A 13,461-nucleotide genomic window follows, 5' to 3' on the forward strand; every position below is an offset into this window, starting at 1 on the left:
GCGTACGGGACAACGGCCTTGACTGACGTATGTGTGTCTATACTGGGTGCGTTGAGACGACAGTGAACATTTCTGAAAAGTAAATGAAACCTTTGATCTTAAACATGTTTGTAAAAAAAACACCCCTAGGATGTACGAGTATATGCATGCATGTAAAAGATATAACCTTGCATTATCAGTTATCCTTTTGCAAATAAAATAATAATTGTAGTCCTATGTGTAACTTAAAATTTACCAAAAATTTCTATCCGCCATCATACAGAAACTGAAATGCGCTGCACTTTAAAACTGTAAATCATTGTGTGAGTGAACAACTCAAATCACTCTCACCATTTATCGAGACGCATGCATGAGCGCTCATGCAACACCAAATAACAAAGAATGAGCTTCCCATCAATTAAATTTAGATTTATATTCCTGCAGCTCGTGCAAGGTCAAATAATAAGGCAGGCGACCCCAGTTAATTAAATTTTGATATACATTCCTACGGAATAATCTTCCCCTGATTACAGTTAACACTCTCGTCTATTCCATTTTTTAATATTAGTTTTATTTCAATGCCTGTAAAACTTCACATGTAGATTTCCCCCGAAAGATGATTTGAAGAGCAAAAAGACAATAGTAGCCCAATTCCTTACGTGCTGAAGAGCAGCATAGCGGAATCTGCTCTTGATAGGACCATCATGAGAAAAGTTAGCAATTTCTCCAAAATGACGACGACAATTAGAATCCGCTGTAAGTCTGAACGGCTCTTTCTTCTTCCAGGAGGTGCCTTGGTACGTAAAACGTCCTCCCTTGCCACAGCTGACATCAAGCAAGAATTGAAAATCTACGAGGAACGAATACACCTGTTTCTCGTGACCCCAACAGATGAGATACTGAACACTGTCTTTCTCAGCAATTGAAAGGAGATTGACCTTTTGGTTCAGTAAATTTGCTTGGAGGCTGTCTCTCTGAGGTAATAAAACTCCGGAACATGGCCATCTCACATCATTCTTTTTGTTTGGATATCGAAATAGAGTACGTCCGGTATACACGTCATGCGAACCGGATGTATTTAGTAGTATACACTGTCCGTCCTATCTGGTGTTAATCGTATTTACAAAATCCGTATTTTTGTGCCAATAAAAATAATCTTCGATATGGTACTCTTATACAAGGCGGTAGTTATAGTGTCATTGAGCAATCAGAGGATTAAATTTCATTACGTAAAAACACACCAGATATGATTACGACCCACGACATACTACAATATCACTTTCCCAATAGAGGTGATGGCTCTTTAAGTGAATTCTCGCTTTATTTCATGTCCCATATTTTTCGTAACATTATAGGTCAGGATTTTACTGTAGAATATTTAAAGACGATAACTGCATAAAATGACTGTTTCTTATATCGTAATTAATACACAACGTACCTGTTATTCCATCTTTTTAAGTCATGGACAAAAACGGTTTCAATAGCATTGCGTTTCATTTGATTGAGACGAACGAATCAGCGAGTGGAGGTAATAATCAGCAAGGACTCGCACGTGAACAGCAAAATATACCTTATGTGCGTGGTCGACTTGAGTGATGCTCGTTTCCCAACAATACCCGCAAACGAAACGTCATTTTGACATCAAGCGCAATATCGGCGAACCCAACGACTTATGACAACAAACGACATGAATACTGTTGCTCCTCAATTTACTCCCAGCAATTTAAGCTGTCCTCTTAGGTTTCTGCCTAGCCACAAACTCACAAGTCTCTACACATTCGGAAATAAAAAGAAAAATATTTGTGAGAAGAAAAAAACAAATTTTATTGCAGCTCGTTTTAGTCGCAGCATTTAAAGCGGTACTCTTTGGTACCACACTAACCACACGCTCGGAAATCTCCACATATTCGGAAATAATGAGCCGAATGTTAGTGAAAAGGCAGAATATGAATTTTATTTCTGTTCGTTTCCGTAGCAGCAGTTAAAGCTGTATTCTAACATTTCTGCCTAACATCACCTTCGGAAAACTCCATCCACTCGTAAATAAACAGCGAAATATTTGAGACAAGGAAGAGCAGATGTAGAATATAGATGTAGATATGAATGTTAATGCTCCTCGTTTCACTCGCTTCAATTTAAACTGTCCTCTTAGGTTCCTGCCTAAGTGCACACTCGAAAGGTGGCACATATTCTGAAATAAAGAGCCAAATATTTGCGAGAAGGGAGAATACGAATATTATGGTTGCTCATGTAAGTCGCAACAATTTAAGCTGTTCTCTTAGGTTTCTGACTAACCACATACTCGGAAATGGCAAAATATTTATTTCATCTTTTGTTCTGAGATCAGACTGAATGTAAATAACATCCAATATTGCGGAACATACTTGTATTACATTCATAAGGAATTAACAGAACTTGTTAACAATGATAACATGAAAAAAAGGGAATTGCATGTAATGGGGCGCGAACCAACAACTTTCGACACCAGAAACCACGAAGTTACGATGTTTAATTGTGGTCTTGATTATCATACTCTCTCTTGAAGGCTTGTGTCGTTGATGCGTTATTAAGTGATATTTAATGATAATGTGTTTATGATAAATTTTCAGTATTCCTGTTACACTGAAACGGCATATTACAAATTATAAAACAAATATGTTTAATTCTTTATTTGTAAGTTACTGACAATAATTACTCACTCCTAAGATAGCACTCTCGTACAGAGGCATTACCCATCCATAAATCATTACGTGACATTTTATTACAGCAATAATTAAAATAAATCATTAAAAGAATGGCGTGTTTTTGTAAATCTCCTGTAAACGCGCATGAAATCTTGTGAGAGGCTCGTATCGAATTCTGATGTAACACGATCACGCGGTGGTCGATTTGTGTGTGACGTCAAAATGACGTCACGTTTGCCGTAACTGGTGTGAAACGACCTTTACCCGAACAACTGATCAAAGATTTAACTGTTGCTCCAGGTGTTTAGTCGTAAGTCATTTTTCCAAATACAGAGGAGCGTGAAGTGTCCGAATGTCGGTCAGCCGAACGTCCGCTTAAAGCTACGTTTTCCTAGCTGCGTGAATTTCCCGCAGTGAGCTGCGTAAAATGCGTGCGAGACCGCGCGCTCCACTCGCACAATGCAGACGTACCATACCGTTTTCCTAGGGTGCGCAGAACGCAGTGCCGCTGCGGCCTCTATTATGTCTGCTGGAAACGTTTGCGTTTCTTCGGGAGGAGTGTGTCCCGCACGACCCAGAGTGTTGCTTGGTTGCAAGAGAGGGAGGCAAGGGGAGGCCACGACGTTTGGAACGTGGATTTACTGCAAACTTCGTACATTTCTTAGTTCTCCACGAGGGCAACAAAATGTATAAGCAGTAGCGCGTACTTCTGAAGCGTTATTGAGAAAATTGCAAGATAATTTCGGTCGCCAAATATATACCTGCGCGTGGCCATTTTTACCGTGAACCGCCGGCACGGTATCTCAGCGTGTTCGGTCAGAGGGATAGCTGCCCTCTGCAATTAAAATACTGCGTTAATGGATCAACGACGAACTGAAACGGATGTCTTGCGGCATCCACCCCGAGCAGATGCAACGAACGAAAACGAACAAAATAAGATTACAAAAGAAAAAAAAATGAATAAATAAATAAAGTGGCTAGCGTTCAAGCCCTGTAATCTCTGGGTCGCTGGATCGAGTCCTGGTCGTAAGTTTTTTTTATTTCCAACACAGTCATTTTCTTTACTATTTATATTACAATTGGTGTGATGGGAAAAATACGTAAATGTTTGCTTGTCCGTGATTTGAGAAATCCCTTATACCTGGAAGGAGCCCGAAACGACTTGTTACCTCCAAGTTTTGAACGACACAGACGGTTTTCAAAAGGTGTACAATTAATCGTCGCTTTCGACATTACGAGCACAAGTTGCCGGATGGCATTTTTCGTAAAAACATGAAAAACAAAGTTAAACGGCACCAGCTGCATTGAATAAATGCTATGTTTCCGCACACGCAATTTATTTTGAGGTTTTCCGTGGAAAAACAAACCTCGTTAACATTTTCAAAAACCTCTCTTGCAGCCGATAATTTGGGAGCAAACCATGCGTAACGCAGCATTTCCTTAAATATCGGCGCTGATCATTGGTCATGCAGTATCGAGTGTATTTTAATAGTGTCTGCACGAGAAGCAATTTCTTGTTCTCTTTCGATTAAATACGAACAATTTTGATGACACGGGCAAGCATGCATTTTTAGTATCACTTTGTGCGTTTGCCGGCCGGGTAGGCCGTGCGGTTCTAGGCGCTACAGTCTGGAACCGCAGGTTCGCTACGGTCGCAGGTTCGAATCCTGCCTCGGGCATGGATGTGTGTGATGCCCTTAGGTTAGTTAGGTTTAAGCAGTTCTAAGTTCAAGGGGACTGATGACCTCAGAGCCATTTCAACCATTTTTGAACTTTGTGCGTTTGGTCGTTTACTAGACGGTAGTTATGAACATTATATTATTTCTGATAATAAAAATTTGTAGGCTGCCAGATAACTTTGTAAATTTAATAAAATTTCATCCGATTACACGTATTTTTCCCATTACATCGATTGTAATGTAAATAGTAAAAAAAATGAATGTGTTAGAAAAAAATGACGAGCAGGACTAGATAAAGCGACCCAATGATTACCGGGCTTGAACGCTAACCACTTTTTTTTCTCTCTTAATTTTCATTTTGTTCGTTTTCGTTCGTTGTATCTGCTCGGGGCGGACGTCGCAAGACACCCGTTTCAGTTCGTCGTTGATCCATCAACTCAGTTTTTTATTACAGAGGGCAGAACCAGTCGGCTGCCTGCACTTCATGGTAAAAATGCCCGCGCACAGGTATATGTTTGACGACCGAAATTATCTTGCGATTTTCTCAATAACGCTCGATAAGTACGCTCTACTGCTTACACATTTTGTTGTCCTAATGGAGTACTACGAGTGTACGAAGTTTGCAGGAAATTTGCGTTCGAAACGTCGTGGCCTCCCCTTGTGAGCAGCAGCGAACTACTACACGTCAGTTGGAGCATTTGTTTCGCGCGCACGGGCAGCAACACATCAGGTAATCTTCCGATCTACTCATTGAAACATTCACCAGGAACGTCGGCTGGCCGCCTCTCTGCCTCAGAGGATGAGCAATGCATCGAGTTTGTTCCACAACAGCATATTTTGTAGATAATTTGGGCAGAAACAGGAAGAAAAATGAAAGAAACATGTAAGAAGAAATGTCTTTGGTTATGTTCAATGTAATACATTTGTTAACACACTGAAGCGCCAAAGAAACTGGTACACGTACCTAATATCATGTAGGGCCCCAGCGAGCACGCAGAAGTGTTGCAACACAACTAATGACTGAAGTAGTGCTGGAGGGAACGGACACCAGAAATCTGCAGGGCTATCCATAAATCTGTAAGAGTACCAGGGGGTCGAGATCTCTTCTGAACAGCACGTGGCAAGGCATTCCAGTTATGCTCACTAATATTCATATCTGGGGAGTTTGGTGGCCAGCGGAAGTGATTAAACACAGAAGAGTGTTCCTGGAGCCACTCTTAGCAGTTCTGGACATGTGGGGTGTCGCATTGTCCTGCTGGAACTGCCCATGTCGGTCGGTATGGACATACAATTTGAAACCATACTCGTCCGACCAGGCAATATGTTCCCAGTGACCAACAGTCCAATGTTGGTGTTGACGGGCCCAGGCGACGCGTAAAGCTTTGTGTCGTGCAATAATCAATGGTACACGAGTGGGCCTTTAGCTCCGTAAACCCATATCGATGATGTTTCGTTGAACAGTTCGCAGGCTAACACTTGTTGACGGCTCAACACTGAAATCTGCAGCAGTTTGCGGAAAATTTGCACTTCTGTCACGTTGAACGACGCTTTTCAGTCGTTGCTGGTCCTGTTCTTGCAGGATCTTATTCTTGTCGGAGCGATGTCGGAGATTTGACGTTTTACCAGATTCCTGATACGGTACACTCGTGAAATGGTCATACGGGAAATCCCCACTTCATAGTGACCTCGGAGACGCTGTCTCTTACTGCTCGTGTGCCGACTATAACATCACGTTCAGACTCACTTAAATCTTGATAACCTGCCATTGTAGAAGCAGTAACCGATCTAACAACTGCGCCAGACACTTATATGGGCGTTGCTGACTGCAGCGCCGTATTCTGCCTGTTTACATATCTGTATTTGAATATGCATGCCTACACCAGTTTGTTTGGAGATTCAGTGTATATTTGTACTGAGCCTTTAATAACAGTTATAATGAATTGCATGTTGTTGTCGTTATTGTGACGATTACTGTGAACGTCGATTAAAATTCGGCCCGTTGAAGTAATCGGTGAATCCGCTCCTCATAGTCAATCAGCTCTGACGTAGCTGCCGACAAGGAATATCATGGTGCTGTTGTGCAGTTCGGTTCATTAATTGCTGATACGTCTCCGTCATAAGCCAGGGGAAACTGATATTCTCCAGCATCGTCGAGCAATTTTTTGTCACTAAAATGTTATACGCTCTTTCTTCTTCACGACGTAGGAAATTTGTGCGACTGTTACTGCTTGCTGAGTACTCTTCCCGATGATCTACATCTACATCTACATCCATACTCCGCAAGCCACCTGACGTTGTGTGGCGGAGGGTACCTTGACTACCTCTATCGGTTCTCCCTAGTATTCCAGTCTCGTATTGTTGTTCGGTATGCCTTTGTGTGGGCTCTAATCTTTCTGATTTTATCCTCATGGTCTCTTCGCGAGATATACGTAGGAGGGAGCAATATACTGCTTGACTCCTCGGTGAAGATATGTTCTCGAAACTTCAACAAAAGCCCGTACCGAGCTACTGAGCGTCTCTCTTGCAGAGTCTTCCACTGGAGCTTATCTATCATCTCCGTAACGCTTTCGTGATTACTAAATGACCCTGTAACGAAGCGCGCTGCTCTCCGTTGGATCTTCTCTATCTCTTCTATCAACCCTATCTGGTACGGATCCCACACCGGTGAGCTGTATTCAAGCACTGGGCGAACAAGTGTATTGTAAACTATTTTCTTTGTTTTCGTACTGCATTTCCTTAGGATTCTGCCAATGAATCTCAGTCTGGCATCTGCTTTACCGACGATTAATTTTATATGGTCATTCCATTTTAAATCACTCCTAATGCCTACTCCCAGATAATTTATGGAATTTACTGATTCCAGTTGCTGAACTGCTATATTGTACCTAAATGATAAAGGTCTTTCTTTCTATGTATTCGCAGCATATTAAACTTGTCTCCATTGAGATTCAGTTGCCATTCCCTGTACCATGCGTCAATTCGTTGCAGATCCTCCTGCATTTTAGTACAATTTTCCATTGTTACAACCACTCGATATACTATAGCATCATCCGCAAATAGCCTCAGTGAACTTCCGATGTTATCAACAAGGTCATTTATATATACTGTGAACAGCAACGGTACTACGACACTCCCACGCGGCACACCTGAAATCACTCTTACTTCGGAAGACTTCTCTCCATTGAGAATGACATACTGCGTTCTGTTATCTAGGAACTCTTCAATCCGACCACACAATTGGTCTGATAGTCCATATGCTCTTACTTTGTTCATTAAACGACTGTGGGGAACTATATCAAACGCCTTGAGGAAGTGAAGAAACACGGCATCTACCTGGGAACCCGTGTCTACGGCCCTCTGAGTCTCGTGGACGAACTGCGCGAGCTGGGTTTCACACGTTCGTCTTATTCAAAACCCATGCTGATTCCTACAGAGTAGATTTCTGGTCTCCAGAAAAGTCATTATACTCGAACATAATACGTGTTCCAAGATTCTACAATTGATCGACGTTAGAGATATAGGTCTATAGTTCTGCACATCTGTTCGACGTCCCTTCTTGAAAACGAGGATGACCTGTGCCCTTTTCCAATCTTTTAGAAAGCTACGCCCTTCTAGAGACATACGGTACACCGCCACAAGAAGGGGGGCAAGTCCCTTCGCGTACTCTGTGTAAAATCGAACTGGTATCCCATCAGGTGCAGCGGCCTTTCCTCTTTTGAACGATTTGAATTATTTTTCTATCCCTCTGTCATCTATTTCGATATCTACCATTATGTCATCTGTGTGACAATCCAGAGAAGGAACTACAGTGCAGTCTTCCTCTGTGAAACAGCTTTGGAAAAAGACATTTAGTACCGTATTTCGGCCTTTAGTCTGTCATCCTTTGTTTCAGTACCATTTTGGTCACAGAGTGTCTGGACATTTTGTTTTGATCCACCTACCGCTTTGACATAAGACCAAATTTCTTAGGATTTTTTGCCAAGTCAATGTACAGAACTTTACTTTCGAATTCGTTGAACGCCTCTCGCTTTGCCCTCCTCACACTACATTTCGCTCCGTGTAATTTTTGTTTGTCTACAAGGCTTTGGCTATGTTTATTTTTGCTGTGAAGTTCCCTTTGCTTACGTAGCAGTTTTCTAACTCGGTTGTTGTACCACGGTGGCTCTTTTCCATCTCTTACGATCTTGCTTGGCACATACTCATCTAATGCATATTGTACGATGGTTTGGAACTTTGTCCAATGATCCTCAACACTATCTGTACTTGAGATAAAACTTTTGTGTTGAGCAGTCAAGTACTCTGAAATCTGATTTTTGTTACTTTTGCTAAACAGAAAAATGTTCCTACCTTTTTTAATACTTCTATTTACGGCTGAAATCACCGCATTGTTGCTGATTCCCTGTTCTGCGTTAACTGTTTCAAATAGTTCGGGTCTGTTTGTCACCAGAAAGTCTAATATGTTATCGCCACGAGTCGGTTCTCTGTTTCAGTGCTCAAGGTAGTTTTCAGATAATGCACTTGAAAAAATTTCACTGGATTCTTTGACCCTGCCACCTGTTATGAACGATTGAGTCTCCCAGTCTATATCTGGTAGATTAAAATCTCTACCCAAAACTATACCACGGTCGCGAAATCTATTCAAAATATTTTCCAAAATTTCTTTCACGTGTGCTGACACAACAGCTGCTGAGCCAGGGGGCCTATAGAGACATCCAATTTCCATGTTTGAGCCTGCTTTAACCGTGACCTTACCCCAAATTAGTTCACATTTCGGATCTTCGTCAGTTTCCTTCGATACTATTGCACTTTTTATGGCATTAAACACGCCTCCCCCTTCACTGTCCAGCCTGTCTCTGCAGTATACATTCCAATCTGAGTTTAGAATTTCATAGCTGTTTACGTCTGGTTTCAGCCAACTTTTAGTCCCTAGTACTATGTGGGCATTGTGACCGTTTATTAATGAGAGCAATTCTGGGACCTTTCTGTAGACGCTCCTGTAGTTAACTATTACCACATTAATATAGTCATTTCCTGCTGCGTTTTGCCTAATGCTACCTTGTCGCGTCTCAGGAGGCGTCTTGTCGGGCCTAGGGAGGGAATTCTCTAACCTAAAAAACCCACATGTGCACTCTACACGTACTCCGCTACCCTTGTAGCAGCTTCCTGCGCGTAGTGCATGCCTGACCTATTTAAGGGGACCCTACATTTCTCCACACGATAGCGGAGGTCGAGAAATTTGCACCCCATATCCCCGCAGAATCGTTTGAGCCTCTGGTTTAAGCCTTCCACTCGGCTCCAAACGAGAGGACCTCGATGGGTTCTGGGAACGGTACTACAAATAGTTAACTCAGATTCCAGCCTGCGAGCGAGGCTTTCCGCCTTCACCAAATCCGCCAACCGCCTGTGTGAACTGAGGATGACCTTTGAACCCAGACGGCAGTTACGGTGCCGACATGAGCAACAATTTGGAGTCGGGTGCACCCAGTGCTCTCTATCGCCACCGGCAGGGCCTCCTCCACATCTCGTATGAGACCCTCCGGCATGCAGACAGAGTGAACACTGGCCTTCTTCCCCGACCTTTCCGCTATTTCTCTAAGGGGCTCCATCACCCACCTAACGTTGGAACTCCCAATGACTAATAAACCCCTCCCCCGTGTGTCTGCTCGGACCTTGCTGAAGGAGCGGCCACATGTCCACTCACAGGCAGAACGAGTGATGCCACACGTCCAGCCTCCAAATTGACCCTCCGTCTCGTGCGACACGAACGCCGTTGAACCCGCCGCTCCCCTTGGGGAGAGGGTGGCACAACCGCGCGCGATGCCCGCGAAGATGTCTAGACAGCAGGGACCGTGGGTGAAGCATGTAACACCTGGGGTGTACCATGCGACGCACCAGACTCCCCACTGCCGCTACACTCCGAGGCAGCAGCCTGAAGACAGCTGACCGCGGCCATCAGCACGTTCAGTTGTTCGCGAACAGCGGCCAGCTCCTCCTGCGTCCGTACGCAGCAGTCACACATCCTATCCATCCTATAAAAACCAACAATTTCCTGGAGAGAGTTAAGTAATCAAGTTTTAACTAAACTGCTAATTCATTAAAGGCGGCTGATAGCTGACTAAACTGTGGTTACTAGACACTCCTTTTTGGAAACAATGAAAATAAACACTAACTGTCTCTGGACTGTATTCAAAAGAAAGAAGAACTCTATGGAACACTATTACTAGTACTCGAAAATTAAACCTTCCTAAAAGAAAAAAACACACGGAAAAAGAAGTGACAAGTAAGAAAAACACAGTTAATACTTAAATTACGTAGCTTGCTGCACAGGAGATGTAAAGTAGACGACAGTTACGACGACACTGGCAGTTCAGTCTTCCTCCTCTTCCCAAACTTCCATGTACTTTCGGAGTGTCGAAACTGACAGATTTTTAGATCGATCACTGCGCCGCATGTTTTGCCTTCGCTGCCTCCGCTGCACTAAACCGCGACTGTAACAGCAGACTGTTCTTCACAGCTCGCTGGAACTCGCGTCGGTCCAATGAACCACACAACACCGTTCTTGTTTAGGGAAACAGTAGCGCCCACCGGCTTCCAACAGAATATAAAAATAAATTAAAACCTTTCCGAACCTTTTTCTCGCTATGGGCCCACACAAAAAGCGTAAAGGGAAAAAGTTTGTCGCTTAATACATTTCGGGTGTTGGTCTGCTAAAAGTTCCACGTCGTAGGTGACATTTTAATTTATTACTTCACTGTTAGTGAATCAGTGGCCAGAAGGTTTGCATACGTTATCGAGATGCGTGCCGGCCCAACAATAAAAATATGTTGTACGACACATAGCATAGAAGATATGGCGTGATAAATATTGAGCAACGAGAAAAACCAACTTTTCTTTAAAACTTAAATATTTTTCTATTTCATGCCACAAAATTTCCATTGAATTAAAAGAAAGTGTCAGAAGGTAGTTCTCGTATCACTCTGTCACTGTTGTGAAATTATAATAATCACCACTTTCATTTTTTACGTTCTGATGCGCACCGACCCGCGCGCAGAAAACGTTTCACGCAGCGTCCTGCGGCCCGTATCGGACAGCAAAGAAGCGAGCGTGTTCAGCAGCACGCTGGGATAAATTTCCGCACCTAGGAATAGGTAGGTAGTTCGCGCGCGCATGCAGTTCTCCCATAGGGCCCTCCGAACACGGTGCGACTGAAAAGGAACGCAACGGGCATGCGATGTAAGTCGGCAACTGGTTGCCGCGTGACCTTTAACGTATTTTCGCACACTGCCCACTTATAATAAGAGAAAATGCAGTTGCCGTATGCAAGCGTCGGGGAGAAAGTGTATTCTTTGTTGCACCGGGAATGATTTGGTTGCAGTCGGCACCGGTTGGGTAGAGATTCAAACTCAGAGAAAGATATGGTGCTCTGTTATTATTATACACCAACGAGAAAACGAAGAGAATTCTGGGCTGCATCTGTTTAACCAGAGGAACATAAAGTGCAGTCATGTTGTACCAGGCGAAAAGCTGCAAGAAAATCATACAACTGCTGATGATACTGCAATGTTATAATCACCTCAGAATGTTAGAAATTGTGCTGATTCACAAGCAAATGTATTAAGAAATTATTTAACGGATTATTTTATCCCATGTGCATCTCCTCGTGGCAGTGAAATTATTGCACTTGAATGTTCATTTCATCCAGTCTGTTGTTGAATTCTTTGAATAAATAGAAATTAAATCTTTCATTTTAACACGTTATCGATTAATTTTATTGTGAAAAACGAGATTACAGTAGATTAAAATAAATGCATATGAGGTTCGTGCCCATCAAATAATTTCCATCTGTACCCCATTGTGTATACGCGTATCGGCGATTTGTGGCTCTTTTGTCGTTTTCCTCGCTGTTTTCACAGTTCGTTTACAAACGACAGTGTAATTATACGTGACGACTCAGGCACTGCTGATTATACAAAATGTACCTCCGATTTTAGTTAGATTGTTTGTATATTTGCTCTCACTGACGCACCAGTAATTTTATTTTAAACAATAAGCCCACAGTACACTACATACGTATCACTGAACTTTTTTTCCCCACTTCACGCTACGCTTTCTCTGTCAAAGTTCCCCTGCAATAGCATTGGAGCTTGTTGCATTCAATAGGTTGTTTTTGCACTTCGCACAAAAAGCTAACGATCACAACCTACTCGTTCATTTCCAAATTAAACCAACACAGAGCTGTGTTCGGCGATGCGAAGCAACTCCGGATCGGTCGGCAACGTGGGCTGGCAACTGGCTGGTTACGCGTCACGAACCGTTTACTGGTGAGTCACTCACTGCAGTCGCGTCGCACAGCGGTATTTAACTACGCAAAAGTAATTCGCATGCGACCAATTAGCAAATCGCATCGTCAACAGGTTTCATTTGACGGTCTGTGTGTGAAGGGCCGAACTGTTTGAGCTCTGTTACGATCACTTGTGTCAACTCTGCCACATAAGGTAGGAATGAACAGTGATTTGCGATGAAATCGAGTTTTACCGAACTCAGTATCGATATCAGCGATTAATTGAAGGAAAAATATTGATCCCTCGATATTTCGATGCAAAAAATTTAGTTTTAAAATTCAGATCGTAAGTTATGATATCATGTGTTATTTTAAACTTTAAGGTGTAGGTTCTGTGAATAAATAAAAAAATTAAGGAAAACTAAATTTTTATACACGCTATTTTCTATACAAACAGAAATCTTAGGAAAATCATATTTCATCTTAACAATGTAAAGCTAAAGCCACGTTTAATTGTCAGGTCCTCCCAAAATAATTAGAAATAGCTCTTGATAGAACCTTGTCCCATAAGGAACACAAAAAAAAAAACACTTCGGCAAACCCGAAATTACGCAGTAACATGATGCAGAAGCGGAGTGGTGTCTCGTGTGATACAGGAGATATAAGACTACGATATTCTTCTTTAGGTCTTGTCTACTCTGCTGCCGAATACTGTGCCCTAGCGTGGCTTAAATGTTCACCTGTGAGAAAGACAGATATTCAGCTAAATATAACAGTGGGAACATTAGCAGGATGCATCAGGTCTTCAATGATTACGACCTCCAAGCTATATTGTGCC

The sequence above is a fragment of the Schistocerca piceifrons genome, chromosome 5 (assembly GCF_021461385.2).
Source record: "Schistocerca piceifrons isolate TAMUIC-IGC-003096 chromosome 5, iqSchPice1.1, whole genome shotgun sequence".
NCBI classification, from domain to species: Eukaryota; Metazoa; Arthropoda; class Insecta; order Orthoptera; family Acrididae; genus Schistocerca; species Schistocerca piceifrons.